At 39.8% G+C, this 18511-nt stretch overlaps 1 pseudogene across 1 annotated transcript in view; it reads right to left on the bottom strand.

Annotated features, from left to right (window-relative positions):
• Positions 1 to 555: 555 nt before the first annotated feature.
• Positions 556 to 18511, bottom strand: part of LOC144319977 (immunoglobulin heavy variable 3-74 pseudogene) — a 234523-nt pseudogene continuing 216567 nt past the window's right edge. Inside the window, exon 2 of the transcript XR_013385593.1 lies at positions 556 to 887. The product of XR_013385593.1 is annotated as an immunoglobulin heavy variable 3-74 pseudogene (transcript). The remainder of the gene's footprint in view (positions 888 to 18511) is intronic.

Below are 18511 nucleotides of genomic sequence, written 5' to 3' on the forward strand. Positions count from 1 at the left end.
CTTTCATGATTTTGTGTGTGTGTGTGTGTGTGTGTGTGAGTGTGAGTGACCTCTGAGTCCACTTCCCTACCATATCATGCTGGGAATCTCACTCACTCCCCGGAAATTTTAACATTTTTCTGGAACATCTCTTTATTGTTGTGTTGATCGGAGATTCCTCCATACCGTGATGTGCAAGAAGTATGTTAGCTTGGGGTCCTGTGATCCACAGTGAGTGCTAACAGGACTGGTGAATATGTTCAGATGATGTGAATGGAGTTATTTGTAATTGATTAATATTTTGGGTCAGGAAAGGTTAAGTACAAGGAAGTGCAAGTGCTATACTTGAATTTCTAAGTCTCTAAGAAAGAGACTGAAGAGGTAAACACAAAATCAAGTGTCCAGAGAGAATCCCTGGGGGAAACTGCTCCTTGGAGAGGAAGCCCAGACACTGACAGGAAACCTGCCCAGAACCTCCATCTTCACCTGCTCCTGGGCCTTCAAGACAGAAGTGGTGAGGAGTGTGCACCCCCTGGTGGTCCTGATCCCCTTCTACAGGGAGGTTTGTGTCTGGGCTCACACTGAGGTCCCCTCATTGTGTCCCTTCACACAGTAATACACGGCCGTGTCCTCGGCTCTCAGGCTGTTCATCTGCAGATACAGCGTGTTCTTGGCATTGTCTCTGGAGATGGTGAATCGGCCCTTCACAGCGTCTGCATAGCTTGTGCTACTTCCATCACTGCTAATGTATCCGACCCACTGCAGCCCCTTCCCTGGAGCCTGGCGGACCCAGTTCATGTAGTTGCTACTGATGGTGAATCCGGAGGCCACACAGGAGAGTCTCAGGGACCCCCCAGGCTTCATCAGGTCTCCCCCAGACTCCACCAGCTGCACCTCACCCTGGGCACCTGCAGACACAAGAAATCCTGGTCAGAAAATTGTCCCACATCCCTTGTTTCTCTCACTCACCTCAACTCACAGACTGAACGTCCCTTGTTCTCCATGAATTACCTTTTAAAATAGCCACAAGGAAAACCCAGCTGAGCAAAGATTTCATGTTTAGTCGTCTTTGTTCTGTCCTGATCCCGAACGGGGTCACCTGGGGATCCTGGGCCTGGGGCTTCTCTCTCAGCTGCAGGGTCGTGGTTGCGCTGGTTTAATCAGTGAAGGGAGGGTCCTATTTGCATGTCCTTTGAATGTATAATCAGCACCAGAACTAGATTTGACTCTTCACAACTATTAACAAGGATTGCTTTGCATCTCTATACCACTGTGTGTAATGTCTTCTGACATTATGAAGTGCTAAATCTATGAAAAAATGACCTTTGCATTTCTTTTTGAGTTTTTAAAAATCTCTAATCAATGTAGGTTCTTTTAGTGTACAATATTTTACCTTTTTCAGAATACTTAATCCTACATATTATATTCTTAACACCGGTGTCAATGTAATAAGGTTCATTAATTACCTTTTAAATACTTTATTGTTAGGGATGCTGGGGTGGCTCAGCGGTTGAGGTCTGCCTTCTGCTCTGGGAGTGATCCTAGAGTCCAGAGATCCAGTCTCACATTAGACTCCCTGCATGGAGCCTGCTTCTCTCTCTGCCTGTGTCTCTCCCTCTCTCTGTCTGTGTGTCTTTCATTAATAATTAAATACAACCTTTAAACTATAAATATTTTTTGTTAGTGTGTGTAAACCTACATATATTTTTTATGTTTATTTTGTATCCTATAGATTTCCTGAAATTGTTCTTTAAGGATTTGGTTTTGTAGCTTGTCGGGTTTGACCCTGCAACAGATCATATCATATGGATACAAAGTTGTTTTTCTGATTCTATTGATTTAATTATCGTTTATTCTTTGTTTCCTACATTTCCTGGATTGGAATTCCAGTCATTGCCCCAGTAAGGGTTTCCTTCTCTTCTATATGTTTATTTGTCTGGACTAATTACTGTGTAGATATATGACAGACCTAATTGGAGATGTATTTCATGTTGCATATTCATGAGCTCCCATGAGAGAGAGAACACAAAACGCAGACAATGACCAAAGTAGGCAGCCCTTGTGCTTCTTACACAACAAGACGTTGGGTTTGTGGAGATATGAGGCCAGGATTTGGGGTTTGGGTCATTGAATTAATGAGGAACTGACAAGGGTTGTTTCTGCAGCCTTCTGGGTCCCACAAATGGTTCTAGTGAAGAGGATGGTTCACCCCTCCCAGTAGGGAGAAGTTAATTTTCCCACGGGAGATTTATTTCTTTCTATCAGGGTGACACAGGAGGTTCCCTATCTCTGTCCACTGGATGATTCTTCTGTGATTTTATTCACAATAATCCAGGGAACCAGCTGACATATGGGGTGGCACAGTTTATTCTCCTTCAGTATAACATGATGAATACTCATGGTGGGAATGGCCCCCTTTGTGGTTCCTGAATTGACAGAAAGGCTTCAGGTTTTCACTTTTGAATGCAGGGTTGGTTGTGGGGTTTTCATAAAATGTGACTAATTCACAGAGGGAAACATTTGTGCCTCGACTGTTAATATGTTTTGAAGATAAAGTGTGTTAGATATTGTCAAGCGGTTTTAGGCATCATAGGAAAGAATCATGTATATCCAATCCTTCACTCTGTTAATACAGGGGCCCCATTTATGATCTGGGTGTGTTCAAGCATACTTGCATCCCAGGCATGATTTCCTCTAGGTCATCCTGTGCGATCCGTCCATGTGCTGTTGGATTCAGGATGCCAGTAGTTTTGCATTTATGTGCATCTGAGATATTGTCCATGTGTCCCTTCTTGTGGTTTCCGTTGCATGAGTTTCCTGTCAGAGTCATTCTGCCCTCCTTAAATCAATTTGGGCAATTTCCATTCTCATATTGTTTTGGAAGAGATTGAAAAGTTTTACCTTAATTCTTAAAGTACTTGGTAAAATTCATAGAAAAAGCCATCTGATTTTGGACTCTCTTTTTTTTTTTTTTGCTTTATTCTTCTTAAATCTTTCATTGTCCTTTTGTAGGCAGAAGCTTTTAGATAATGATTTTAGTCTTTGTATTTGATCTGTATTGTTCATTTTTTACTTCTTCATGAAACAATTTTAGTGTATTCATAATACTAGTAAAGTAATTTGCCTATGTTCCAATACTTTCTCTATGAGAATCTTTGAATTTTATTTATGGTCCTTTTTAATTTTTTTTTTGTTTTTTAAATTTTTTTATTGAAGTTCAATTTGCCAACATATACTATAGCACCCAGTGCTCATCCCATCAAGTGCCCTCCTCAGTGTTCATCCCCCAGTCACCCCAACCCTGCCTGCCTCCCCTTCCACTACCTCTTGTTCATTTCCAGAGTTAGATGTCTCTCATATTTTGGGACCATGTCTCTCATATTTTGTCACCCTCACTGACATTTTCACTCATTTTCTCTCCTTTCCCTTTGTTCCCTTTCACTAATTTATTTTTTATTGGTGTTCAATTTGCCAACATATAGAATAACACCCAGTGGTCAGCCCATCAAGTGCGCACCTCAGTGCCCGTCACTCAGTCACCCCCACTCCCCGTCCCCCTCCTCTTCCACCACCCCTAGTTCATTTCCCAGAGTTAGGAGTCTTTTTGTTCTGTCTCCCTTTCTGTCATTTCCCACACACTTCTTCTCCCTTCCCTTATATTCCCTTTAACTATTATTTATATTCCCCAAATGAATGAGAACATATAATGTTTGTCCTTATCCGATTGACTTACTTCTCTCAGCACAATACCCTCCAGTTCCATCCATGTTGAAGCAAATGGTGGGTATTTGTCGTTTGTAATGGCTGAGTAATATTCCATTGCATACAAAGACCACATCTTCCTTATCCATTCATCTTTCAATGTGCAACGAGAGTCATTGGTGTTGGTCATTTTTTCTCTTTGAAATCTGATTATATTTATTAAGGCCTATCTATTTTCCTAGAGTGCCTATGACTGTTAAATTTCATTTTTATTTTTCATACTTATTTAAATCTCCAGGAATATTTTTATTTGTATAGATTCTTTTTTTCTTCTAAGAATTTCAATGTTGATAAATTAAACAAAATACCAATGGTTTTCTTACATAATAGAAAAATCCAAAAAAAAGAAAAAAAAAGAAAAATCCATATTCATACAGAAAAAGAAATCACATGATAGTGACCATAAAATTATGAGAGGTAAGAACAATAGTCAGACATCACACATCCCTCTACAGAAATTTAGTCGCCCATTAAGCATATCAGTGTGTGGCTCCATAACATCAGACATGTAGACAGTAGAGCATAATACAGAGCCCAGAAGTAAATGTGTGCGTATAGTCAGAAAGCCTCCAAAGGATATCTAAGCATACACAATGGAGAAAGGATAATCTCTATAACAAATGGTGTTGGACAGCCTCATGAAAATAATGACACCTGGTCCTTACCATACATCACACAGATACAAGGATACAGAATATCTCAGAATGGATTAAAGAGTTAAGCAGAAGTCTCAACTCTAGAACTCATACATGAAAACTAAGCCTAAAACATCATGACATTTGCTTGGATGTGATTTTTTTGATATGACATTAAAATCACATTCAAAAAAAGCAAAAGCCAGTGAGTGGGGCTACATCATGCACAAAGTGTGAAGAACAAATATTAGCAGAGCAAGAAGGCAGACTATGGAATGGGAGACAGTGTGTTAAATCATATACTGAGACAGACTTAGTATCCAAAAAACAAAAGGGACTCTCAACCTCAATAGAAAATCTGACAGAACACAATAATAACATATCTAAATCCCCCATTAAATAGTTGCTCAAGGATGGGACGTCTGGGCCATTCAGGTGGTTAAGGATCTAACTCTTGGTTTTGACTCACGTCTTTTTTTTTTTTTTTTTTTTAATTTTTTTTTTTTGTTGTTTTTTTTTTTGACTCACGTCTTGATCTCAGGATCCTGGACTTGAGACCCAAGTCAGGCTCTGTGGTCATGGGGAATCTGCTTGAGACTTTCTTTCTCTCTCTCCTGGTCCTCTCCATCTCTCTCTTTCTCTCCAAATAAAAATATAAAATATTTTAAAAATATTTTATTTATTTATTCATTAAAGACACAGAGACAAAGAAAAGCCGAGATATAGGCAGAGGGAGAAGCAGGCTCCATTGAAGGAGCTCGATGCGGGACTCAATCCTGAGATTACAGGATCACACCATTCGCTGAAGGCTGGTGCTAAACCGCTAAGCTACCCAGGCATCCCTGTTAAATACATTTTTTTTTTCAAAACTGGTACAAGTTCTATTTCGATTTCTCTGTAGAAAACAAGCAAAAGTGGGTCCTTGTGCAGATAGTTGATTAAGAATCTGACCTTGGCTTTAGTCATGATCTCAGGGTCCTGGGATTCAGCCCAACCCTGGCCTCCAAGATGAGAGAAGAGTCTGCCTCTCTCAATGTTCCTACCCCTATGTGTGCAATCGCTGCCTCTCTCTCCAATAAATAAAAAGATACAAGTAAACAAACATATATACATCAAGGTCAAACAACACCAATCATCCTAGAAATCCAACCGCAAATAACTGAGGTATCTCTTTGCAGCTGTTTCCCTGGCTATGAATGATCCACACCAAATTAAATGAGAAGGACCTTGTGCTGGTGAGGATGTGGAGAACAGGCCATGGTAAACTCTGGGTGGAAGGATCACATGGTGTAGCTACTATGGCAACCATCCCGGTGCACACCACCCACTACACAGAGCTCCATGTCTGTTACTGAACACCTGAACTCATTTCCAGCTGAGTGAGAGGAAGGTCGAGACCTCAGGTTGTGGGGATAGGCAGTAGCAGGAGATGAATAGATTCAGTGGAGGTGTCTTAACCTAGTCCTGCTCAACTACACGAGAGAGCCTGAGACTAAGATGCTGGAGGGGACAGCTGCTGTCAGAACACACATCAAACTCTGGTCTCAGGAACTCCCCATCAGAGGACCAGAGCTGGTTTGGGTCAGTCTGTGGAGGCTTCATACATGAGGACATTGGGCACAAAAAGGCAGCATGCAGCCTGATGCATAGGAGCTCATCATCTGAGTTTGGGGAAGATAGAAGGAAAGAAAGCCCAACCATATCACTGTGACCCTGGCCTGGCTGTATGAATGCCCCAGGCTGCATGGCCTCAGTTATCCCTGAGACAGCTGACCTTCATGGAACATCATGTATTGAGATGCCGCTGGGATGGTGGGTGCGTCAATAGTGTGACTACTTATCGCAGAATCCTGACCCATTGATGGATGTTTTCTTCTTGGGATTATTCTTTAAATCATGCAAGCTTTTGGGGGTGTTCAAAGCTTCTCACAGAAATGAAGACACTATAAACGCTCACATGCCATTTTTGCATGAACATGGGGATTCATTATTCTGGAGCAACCACTGAGGAGTGGGATTTCTGGGTCACCTGGTAGGTTATCTATCTTTAATTACAGGAGGAACCAAAAAAAAAAAAGATTTTCCAGGGTCTCTCTTTAATTTTCATTCCAACCTGCAGGGTTGAGGCCCAGAGGTCCTGCATGCTCCCCAGGATGGTCTGGTCAGTGCTTTCTTTTTTTATTGGAGTTCGATATGTCAACATATAGCATAACACTCAGTGCTCATCTCATCAAGTTCCCCCCTCAGTGCCTGTCACTCAGTCACCCCATCCCCCTACCCATCTCAATTTCCACTATCCCTTGTTCGTTTCCCAGAGTTAGGTGTCTCTCATGTTCTGTCTCTCTCACTGCTATTTCCCACTCATTTTCTCTCCCTTCCCCGTTATTCCATTTCACTATTTTTATATTCCCCAAGTGAATGAGACCATATAAAGTTTGTCCTTCTCCAACTGACTGACTTCACTCAGCTTAATAGCTTCTTTCATGCCTGAGCCCCCGTGATGAGTGTATAGAGCATCTCATTGTGGTTGATGTGAATTTCCCTGAGAGATCCTGGCGGGAAGTGTCCTCACCTGTGCTTACTTCACGAGTCTGTACCCTCCTGTGTAACATGTCCACACAAGGCTCTGCCTGCTTTATATATGAATGTTGTTTTCATTTCTACTGAGTTTTGAGGGTTCTTATAATATTCAGGTGAAAGTTCTTTGTTGGTTATGAAATTTGTGCATATTTTCCCTTTGGCTCATATCTTGTATTTGATTACTTTGATAAATATGTGGGTAAAAATATAGATGGTAAAAAATATATATAGATGATTTCCACAAAGTGCATTCTTAATATTTGGTGTTATGCATATTAACTTTTTATCCATACCATTCCGATTTCATGATTAATGATTCCTTCAGAGTTTCCCCAATGACAATATATTTATTTATTTTTTTTAATTTATATTTTATTGGTGTTCAATTTACTAACATACACAATAACCCCCAGTGCCGTCACCCATTCACTCCCACCCCCCGCCCTCCTCCCCTTCTACCACCCCTAGTTCGTTTCCCAGAGTTAGCAGTCTTTACGTTCTGTCTCCCTTTCTGATATTTCCCACACATTTCTTCTCCCTTCCCTTATATTCCCTTTCACTATTATTTATATTCCCCAAATGAATGAGAATATATAATGTTTGTCCTTCTCCGACTGACTTACTTCACTCAGCATAATACCCTCCAGTTCCATCCACGTTGAAGCAAATGGCGGGTATTTGTCATTTCTAATAGCTGAGTAATATTCCATTGTATACATAAACCACATCTTCTTTATCCATTCATCTTTCGTTGGACACCGAGGCTCCTTCCACAGTTTGGCTATCGTGGCCATTGCTGCTATAAACATCGGGGTGCAGGTGTCCCGGTGTTTCATTGCATTTGTATCTTTGGGGTAAATCCCCAACAGTGCAATTGCTGGGTCATAGGGCAGGTATATTTTTAACTGTTTGAGGAACCTCCACACAGTTTTCCAGAGTGGCTGCACCAGTTCACATTCCCACCAACAGTGTAAGAGGGTTCCCTTTTCTCCGCATCCTCTCCAACATTTGTTGTTTCCTGCCTTGTTAATTTGCCCCATTCTCACTGGTGTGAGGTGGTATCTCATTGTGGTTTTGATTTGTATTTCCCTGATGGCAAGTGATGCAGAGCATTTTCTCATATGCATGTTGGCCATGTCTATGTCTTCCTCTGTGAGATTTCTCTTCATGTCTTTTGCCCATTTCATGATTGGATTGTTTGTTTCTTTGGTGTTGAGTTTAAGAAGTTGTTTATAGATCTTGGAAACTAGCCCTTTATCTGATATGTCATTTGCAAATATCTTCTCCCATTCTGTAGGTTGTCTTTGAGTTTTGTTGACTGTATCCTTTGCTGTGCAAAAGCTTCTTATCTTGATGAAGTCCCAATAGTTCATTTTTGCTTTTGTTTCTTTTGCCTTCGTGGATGTATCTTGCAAGAAGTTACTATGGCCGATTTCAAAAAGGGTGTTGCCTGTGTTCTTCTCTAGGATTGTGATGGAATCTTGTCTCACATTTAGATCTTTCATCCATTTTGAGTTTATCTTTGTGTATGGTGAAAGAGAGTGGTCTAGTTTCATTCTTCTGCATGTGGATGTCCAATTTTCCCAGCACCATTTATTGAAGAGACTGTCTTTCTTCCAATGGATAGTCTTTCCTCCTTTATCGAATATTAGTTGACCATAAAGTTCAGGGTCCACTTCTGGATTCTCTATTCTGTTCCACTGATTTATGTGTCTGTTTTTGTGCCAGTACCACACTGTCTTGATGCCCACAGCTTTGTAGTACAACCTGAAATCTGGCATTGTGATGCCCCCAGATATGGTTTTCTTTTTTAAAATTCCCCTGGCTATTCGGGGTCTTTTCTGATTCCACACAAATCTTAAAAGTCTTTTTTCCCCTTCTCTCCTCAGTGTTGACCTGTTCCCTAATTGGTCTCCAGTAATGTAGTGTTTAAATATTATATGAATGTACATTCTGGCAATTGATTTTCATGGTGTTGCTTTCATAAACTAGAGCAATTCTGTTCTCATGCTCAAAAGTGAAATTGTGATTTCATTGGTAGATGCTCTGCTGTATATCATCAGGCTGGTTGTTCTTCACGTTGAAAAGATGTGCTTCTGGTGTGAAACATAATCATTTATCTTTCCAGGTGTTGAAATTTCAAAAATCTTGTTGCTCTTCAGAGGCAGGTTGTGGTACTTAGCATCCTCCCACCAGACATGGCATTGACTCCAGTGCCTTTCCCTGGAGGCTGATGGAACCATGTGACACCCACACTGACATGCGCATTGAGAATCCAGAGAAGAGGCCAGTGATCATAAGGGTCTTCCTGGGTGTTCCCAGTCCAGAACGAGACCCCTACAGGAGGATCTGGGACAGATCTCCTGTAGAGAAGGACAGCACAGGATGGGGACAGGACTTGCCTTAGTTGAGGGAGCCTCCAACATGAGAACTCAGAGGAAATGATGGTCAGCAGCAAGGGTGAGGAGCACAGGAAGCTCATGCGGGGACACAAGAGTCACTTCCCATACACAGTGCTTGGCTTTTCTTTTTTTTTCTTTTTTTTAAGTGTTACAACAATTTATTTTTTTTATTTTGTTAAGTTTTGCAACATTTTAAAAAAGACTTTTATTTCTGTGATTTATAGTGTAAGTTTTCTTTTTTTATAAATTTATTTTTTATTGGTGTTCAATTTATCAACATATGGAATAACACCCAGTGCTCATCCTGTCAAGTGCCCCCCTCAGTGCCTGTCACCCAGTCACCCCCACCCCCACCAAACTCCTCCCCTTCCACCATCCCTAGTTCATTTCCCAGAGTTAGGAGTCTTTCATGTTCTGTCTCCCTTTCTGATATTTCCCACATATTTTTCTCCTTTCCCCTTTATTCCCTTTCACTATTTTTTATATTCCCCAAATGAATGAGACCATATAATGTTTGTCCTTCTCTAATTGACATATTTCACTCAGCATAATACCCTCTAGTTCCATCCATGTCGAACCAAATGATGGGTATTTGTCATTTCTAATGCCGGCATAATATCCATTGTATACAGAGACCACAACTTTTATATCCATTCATCTTATGATGGACACCAAGGCTCCTTACACAGTTTGGCTATTGTGGACATTACTGCTATAAATCAGGGTTCAGGTGTCCTGCATTTCATTGCTTCTGTATCTTTGGGGTAAATCCCCAGCAGTGCAATTGCTGGGTCATAGGGCAGATCTATTTTTAACTCTTTGATGAACATACACAGAGTTTTCCAGAGTGGCTGCACCAGTTCACATTCTCACCAACAGTGCAAGATGGTTTCCCTTTCTCCACATCCTCTCCAACATTTGTGGCTTCCTTCCTTGTTAATTTTCCACATTATTGACTACAGAATTTAGATCGAATCACGCAGAATTAAAAATCAATTAAATGAGATGTAATCCAAAATAGAGGTCCTAACGATGAGGGTTAATGAGGTGGAAGAACGAGTGAGTGACACAGGAGAAAAGTTGATGGCAAAGAGGGAAACTGAGGAAAAAAGAGACAGTTAAAAGACCATGAGGATAGATTAAGGGAAGTAAGTGACAGCCTGAGAAAGAATAATCTATATTTAATTGGGTTTCCCGACGGTGCTGAAAAGGGTCAGAGGTCCAGAATATGTATTTGAACAAATCATAGCTGAAAACTTTCCTAATCTGGGAAGGGAAACAGGCGTTCAGATGCAGGAAATAGAGAGATCCCCCCTAAAATCAATAAAAACCGTTCAACAACTCTACATTTAATAGTGAAGCTTGCAAATTCCAAAGATAATGAGAAGATCCTTAAATCAAGAAGAAGTAAGAGATCCCTAACTTATATGGGGAGAAATATCAGATTAACAGCAGACCTCTCCACAGAGACCTGGCAGGCCAGAAAGGGAAGCAAGATATATTCAGGGTCCTAAATGAGAAGAACATACAGCCAAGAATACTTTATCCAGGAAGGCTCTCATTCAGAATAGAAGGAAAGATAAAGAGCTTCCAAGATAGGCAGGAACCAAAAGAATATGTGACCTCCAAACCAGCTCTGCAATAAATTTTCAGGGGGACTCTTAAAATTCCTCTTTAAGAAGAAGACCAATGGAACAATGAACAAAAACAGGGACTCAATAGGTATCGTGATGACACTAAACGCAAATCTTTCAATAGTAACTCTGAACGTGAAGGTGCTTAATAACCCCATCAAAAGACACAGGGTTTCAGACTGGATAAAATAGCAGGACCCATCTATTTGCTGTCTACAGGAGACTCTTTTTAGACAGAAGGACACCTACAGCTTGAAAATTAAAGGTTGGAGAACCATTTACATTCAAATTGTCCTCAAAAGAAAGCAGGGGTAGTCATCCTTATATCAGATAAACTAAAATTTATCCTGAAGACTGTAATAAGAAATGAAGAGGGACACTATATCATACGTAAAGGATCTATCCAACAAGAGGAATTAACAATCATATATATCCCGAATATGGGAGCTGCCAAATATATCAATCAATTAATAACAAAAGTTAAGACATACTGAGATAATAATACACTTATACTTGGTGACTTCAATCTAGCGCTTTCTACACTCAATAGGTCATCTAAGCACAACATCTCCAAAGAAACGAGAGCTTTAAATGATACACTGGACCAGATGGATTTCACAGATATCTACTGAACACACATCCAAATGAAACTGAATACACATTCTTAAGTGCACATGGAACTTTCTCCAGAATAGACCACATACTGGGTCACAAATCGGGTCTGAACCGATACCAAAAGATTGGGATCATCCCCTGCGTATTCTCAGATCATAATGCCTTGAACTTAGAACTAAATCACAACAAGAAGTTTGGAAGGACCTCAAACACGTGGAGGTTAAGGACCATCCTGCAAAAAGATGAAAGGGTCAACCAGGAAATTAAGGAAGAATTAAAAAGACTCATGGAAACTAATGAGAATGAAGATACAGCCATTCAAAATCTTTGGGATGTAGCAAAAGCAGCCCTGAGGGGGAAATGCATCGCAAATCAAGCATCTATCCAAAAACTGGAAAGAACTCAAATACAAAAGCTAATTTTGCACCTAAAGGAGCTAGAGAAAAAACAGCAAACAGATCCTACACCCAGCAGAAGAAGGGAATTAATAAATATTCGAACAGAACTCAATGAAATGGAGACCAGAAGAACTGTGGAAAAATCAACAAAACCAGGAGTTGGTTCATTGAAAGATTTAATAAGATAGATACACCATTAGCCAGCCTTATTAAAAAGAGAGAGAAGACTCAAATTAATAAAATCATGAATGAGAAAGGAGAGATCACTACCAACACCAAGGAAATATAAACGATTTTAAATATTTTCTATCTACTTTTTTATTCCTTCCTGTCTTTCATAAGTTTTCTGCAGTGTTTAGAGTATAGATCCATCCCTCTTCAGTTAGGATTTTTCCTCATCATCTGATGATTTCTGGTGCACTTATAAATTGCATCCAGTCCTTGATTTTCTTTTTTCTGCTTCATTTGCACATTAGAGAAGAGCCACTGACTTCCTTGTATTGATTTCACATGCTCTGATTTTGCTGAATTCCGGTATCAGTTCTAGCAATTTTTTTCAAAGGAATCTTTGGGATTTGAACTTAAAGTATCTTGCAGTGTGTGAAGAGTCAACGTTTGACTTTTTCTTTGCTGAGTTGGATAACATTTCCTTCTGTTTTTTGTCTGATTGTTGAGGCTAGGAATTCTACTATTATGGTGAAGAACAGGGATGATGGTGGGCATCCCTCTCCTGTTCCTGATCTACAGGAAAAGCTCTCAACTTTTCCCTGTTGAGGATGATATTCTCCATATGTCTCTGTAGATGAATTTTATGATGTTGAATATGTCTCCCTATCTCTACAGAACAATAGGTATTTTTATCAGGAGGTATAATCTATTTTGCCAAAAGCTTTTTGGCATCAGGTTAAAGGATAAAATGGTCCCTATACTTTCATTAATTAATGACTGAATTCTCATAGTTTTTTTTTTGCATATGCTGAACCACTCTTGAATACCAGAAATTAAGCCAATTTTGTCATGAAGAATTATCCTTTTAACATACTGTTGAATTCTGTTGGTTAGGATCTTAATGAGAATTCTGTATCCATATTCGTAAAGAATATGAGCCTGTAATTGTCCTTTTAAGTAGGATCTATCTCTGCTTTTCAGGTCAAGGTAATGTTGCCCTCAGAAAATGAGTTTGGAAGTTTCCTTTAATTTCTGTTTTCTTTTTTTTTTTGGAACATTTTCAGGATAGGCATTAATTCTATTTATTTATTTATTTATTTATTTATTTATTTATTTATATTTTTTAATAAAATAATTTTTATTGGTGTTCAATTTACGAACATACAGAATAACACCCAGTGCTCATCCCATCAAGTGTCACCCTCAGTGCCCGTCACCCACTCACCCCCACCCCCCGCCCTCCTCCCCTTGCACCACCCCTAGTTCATTTCCCAGAGTTAGCTGTCTTTATGTTCTGTCTCCCTTTCTGATATATCCCACACATTTCTTCTCCCTTCCTTTATATTCCCTTTCACTATTATTTATATTCCCCAAATGAATGAGAACATACACTGTTTGTCCTTCTCCGACTGACTTACTTCACTCAGCATAATACCCTCCAGTTCCATCCACGTTGAAGCAAATGGTGGATATTAGTCATTTCAGTGGCTGAGTAATATTCTATTGTACACATAAACCACATCTTATTTATCCATTCATCTTTCGAAGGACACTGAGGCTCCTTCCACAGTTTGGCTATTGTGGACATGGCTGCTATAAACATCGAGGTGCAGGTGTCCCGGTGTTTCATTGCATCGGAATCATTGGGGTAAATCCCCAAGAGTGCAATTGCTGGGTCATAGGGCAGGTATATTTTTAACTCTTTGAGGAACCTCCACACAGTTTTCCAGAGTGGCGGCACCAGTTCACATTCCCACCAACAGTGTAAGAGGGTTCCTTTTTTCCGCATCCTTTCCAACATTTGTGGTTTACTGCCTTGTTAATGTTCCCCATTCTCACTGGTGTGAGGTGATATCTCATTGTGGTTTTGATTTGTATTTCCCTGATGGCAAGTGATGCAGAGCATTTTCTCATGTGCATGTTGGCCATGTCTATGTCTTCTTCTGTGAGATTTCTCTTCATGTCTTTTGCCCATTTCATGATTGGATTGTTTGTTTCTTTGGTGTTGAGTTTAAGAAGTTCTTTATAGATTTTGGAAACTAGACCTTTATCTGATACATCATTTGCAAATATCTTCTCCCATTTTGCAGGTTGTCTTTGAGTTTTGTTGACTGTATCCTTTGCTGTGCAAAAGCTTCTTATTTTGATGAAGTCCAAATAGTTCATTTTTGCTTTTGTTTCTTTTGCCTTCATGGATGTATCTTGCAAGAGGTTACTGTGGCCGAGTTCAAAAGGGTGTTCCCTCTAGGTTTCTCCTCTAGGATTGTGATGGAATCTCGTCTCACATTTAGATCTTTCATCCATTTTGAGTTTATCTTTGTATATGATGTAAGAGAATGCTCTAGTTTCATTCTTCTGCATGTGCATGTCCAATTTTCCCAGCACCATTTATTGAAGAGACTGTCTTTCTTCCAATGGATAGTCTTTCCTCCTTTATCGAATATTAGTTGACCAAAAAGTTCAGGGTCCACTTCTGGGTTCTCTATTCTGTTCCATTGATCTATGTGTCTGTTTTTGTGCCAGTACCACACTGTCTTGAAACCACAGGTTTGTAGTACAACCTGAAATCTGGCATTGTGATGCCCCTAGATATGGTTTTCTTTTTTAAAATTCCCCTGGCTATTCGGGGTCTTTTCTGATTACACACAAATCTTACAATAATTTGTTCTAACTCTCTGAAGAAGGTCCATGGTATTTTGATAGGGATTGCATTAAATGTGTAAATTGTCCTGGGTAACATTGACACTTTCACAATATTAATTCTGCCAATCCATGAGCATGGAATATTTTTCCATCTCTTTATGTCTTCCTCAATTTCTTTCAGAAGTGTTCTATAGTTTTTAGGGTATAGATCCTTTACCTCTTTGGTTAGGTTTATTCCTAGGTATCTTATGCTTCTGGGTACAATTTAAATGAGATTGACTCCTTAATTTCTCTATCTTCACTCTCATTGTTAGTGTATACAAATGCCATTGATTTCTGGGCATTGATTTTGTATCCTGCCAGGCTACCAAATTGCTGTATAAGGTCGAGCAATCTTGGGGTGGAGGCTTTTGGGTTTTCTATGTAGAGTATCATGTCATCGGCGAAGAGGGAGAGTTTGACTTCTTCTTTGCCAATTTGAATGCCTTTAATGTTTTTTTGTCGTCTGATTGCTGAGGCTAGGTCTTCCAATATTATGTTGAATAGCAGTGATGAGAGTGGACATCCCAGTCTTGTTCCTGATCTTAGAGGAAAGGCTCCCAGTGCTTCCCCATTGAGAATGATATTTTCTGTGGGCTTTTTGTAGATGGCTTTTAAAATGTCGAAGAAAGTTCCCTCTATCCCTACACTCTGAAGAGTTTTGATCAGGAATGGACACTGTATTTTGTCAAATGCTTCCTCTGCATCGAATGAGAGGATCATATGGTTCTTGGTTTTTCTCTTGCTGATATGATGAATCACATTGATTGTTTTACGAGTGTTGAACGAGCCTTGTGGGGATAAATCCTACTTGGTCTTGCTGAATAATTTTCTTAATGTATTGTTGGATTCTATTGGCTAGTATCTTCTTGAGAATTTTTGCATCCATGTTCATCAGGGATATTGGTCTGTAATTCTCCTTTTTGGTGGGGTCTTTGTCTGCTTTTGAAATTAAGGTGATGCTGGCCTCATAGAACGAATTTGGAAGTACTCCATCTCTTTCTATCTTTCCAAACAGCTTTAGGAGAATAGGCATGATTTCTTCTTTAAAAGTTTGATAGAATTCCCCTGGGAAGCCATCTGGCCCTGGACTCTTGTGTCTTGGGAGGTTTTTGATGACTGCTTCAATTTCCTCCCTGGTTATTGGCCTGTTCAGGTTTTCTATCTCTTCCTGTTCCAGTTTTGGTAGTTTGTGGCTTTCCAGGAATGCATCCATTTCTTCTAGATTGCCTAATTTATTGGCGTATAGCTGTTCATAATATGTTTTTAAAATTGTTTGTATTTCCTTGGTGTTGGTAGTGATCTCTCCTTTCTCATTCATGATTTTATTAATTTGAGTCTTCTCTCTCTTCTTTTTAATAAGGTTGGCTAATGGTTTATCTATCTTATTAATTCTTTCAAAGAACCAACTCCCGGTTCTGTTAATCTGTTCCACAGTTCCTCTGATCTTGATTTCATTGAGTCTGCTCGAATTTTAATTAACTCTCTTCTTCTGCTGGGCGTGGGGTCAATCTGCTGTTTTTTCTCTAGCTCCCTTATGTGTAAGGTTAGCTTTTGTATTTGAGTTCTTTCCAGTTTTTGAATGGATGCTTGTATTGCGATGTATTTCCCCTTAGGACTGCTTTTGCTGCATCCCAAAGATTTTGAACGGTTTTATCTTCATTCTCATTCGTTTTCATGAATCTTTTTAATTCTTCCTTAATTTCCTGGTTGACCCTTTCATCTTTTTGCAGGATGGTCCTTAACCTCCACGTGTTTGAGGTCCTTCCAAACTTCTTGTTGTGATTTAGTTCTAATTTCAAAGCATTATGGTCTGAGAATATGCAGGGGACAATCCCAATCTTTTGGTATCGGTTCAGACCCGATTTGTGACCCAATATGTGGTCTATTCTGGAGAAAGTTCCATGTGCACTTGAGAAGAATGTATATTCAGTTGAGTTTGGATGTAAAGGTCTGTAGGTATCTGTGAAATCCATCTGGTCCAGTATATCATTTAAAGTTCTCATTTCTTTGGAGATGTTGTGCTTAGAAGACCTATCTAGTATAGAAAAAGCTAGATTGAAGTCACCAAGTATAAGTGTATTATTATCTAAGTACTTCTTCATTTTGGTTATTAATTGGTTTAAATATTTGGCATCTCCCACATTCAGGGCCTATATATTCAGGATTGTAAAGTCCTCCTGTTCATAGATCCTTAAAGTATGAGATAGTGTCCCTCTTCATCTCTCATTACAGTCTTCAGGGTAAATTTTAGTTTATCTGATATAAAGATGGCTACCCCTACTTTCTTTTGAGGACCATTTGAATGGTAAATGGTTCTCCAACCTTTTATTTTCAGGCTGTATGTGTCCTTCTGTCTAAAATGAGTCTCTTATAGACAGCAAATAGATGGGTACTGCTTTTTTATCCAGTCTGAAACCCTGCACCTTTTGATGGGGTCATTAAGCCCGCTCACTTTCAGAGTTACTATTGACAGATATGAGTTTAGTGTCATCATGATATCTCTTCAGTCCTTGTTTTTGTGGATTGTTCCACTGAACTTTTTCTTAAAGGGGAATTTTAAGAGTCCTTGAAATTTCTTGCAGAGCTGGTTTGGAGGTCACATATTCTTTCACTTCCTGCCTGTCTTGGAAGCTCTTTATCTCTTCTTCCATTTTGAATGAGAGCCTTGCTGGATAAAGAATTCTTGGTTGCATGTTCTTCTCATTTAGGACCCTGAATATATCCTGCCAGCCCTTTCTGACCTGCCAGGTCTCTGGGGAGATGTCTGCTGTTATCCTAATACTCCTCCCCATAAAAGTCAGGGATTTCTTGTCTCTTGCTGCTTTAAGGATCTTCTCTTTATCTTTGGAATTTGCAAGCTTCACTATTAGATGTCAAGGTGTTGAACTGTTTTTATTGATTTTAGGGGGGGGATCTCTCTATTTCCTGGATCTAAATGCCTCTTTCCCTTCCCAGATTAGGAAAGTTTTCAGCTATGATTTGTTCAAATACATATTCTGGCCCTCTGGCCCTTTCATCGCTCTCAGGAATCCGAATTAAATGTAGGTTTTTCTTCCTCAGGCTGTCGTTTATTTCCCTTAATCTAACCTCATGGTCTTTTAATTGTCTGTCTCTTTTTTCCTCAGTTTCTCTCTTTGCCATTCTTTTTTAAAAGATGTTATTTATTTATTCATGATAGTCACACAGAGAGAGATAGAGAGGCAGAGACACAGGCAGTGGGAGAAGCAGGCTTCATGGAGGGATCCCGATGTGGGATTCGATCCTGGGTCTCCAGGATCACACCCCGGGCCAAAGGCAGGCGCCAAACCGCTGCACCACCCAGGGACCCCATCAACTTGTCTTCTATGTCACTCACTCGTTCTTCCACCTCGTTAACCCTCGTCGTTAGGACTTCTAATTTGGATTGCATCTCATTCAATTGATTTTTAATTTCTGCCTGATTGAATCTAAATTCTGCAGTCATGAAGTCTCTTGAGTCCTTTATGCTTTTTTCTAGAGCCACCAGTAGTTGTATGATAGTGCTTCTGAATTGGCTTTCTGACATTGGATTGTAATCCAGATTTTGTAACTGTATGGGAGAGGACTGTTTCTGATTCTTTCTTTTGAGGTGAGGTTTTCCTTCTAGTCATTTTGCTCAGTGCAGAGTGGCCAAA

The sequence above is a fragment of the Canis aureus genome, chromosome 9 (genome assembly GCF_053574225.1).
Source record: "Canis aureus isolate CA01 chromosome 9, VMU_Caureus_v.1.0, whole genome shotgun sequence".
In the NCBI taxonomy this organism is placed as follows: Eukaryota; Metazoa; Chordata; class Mammalia; order Carnivora; family Canidae; genus Canis; species Canis aureus.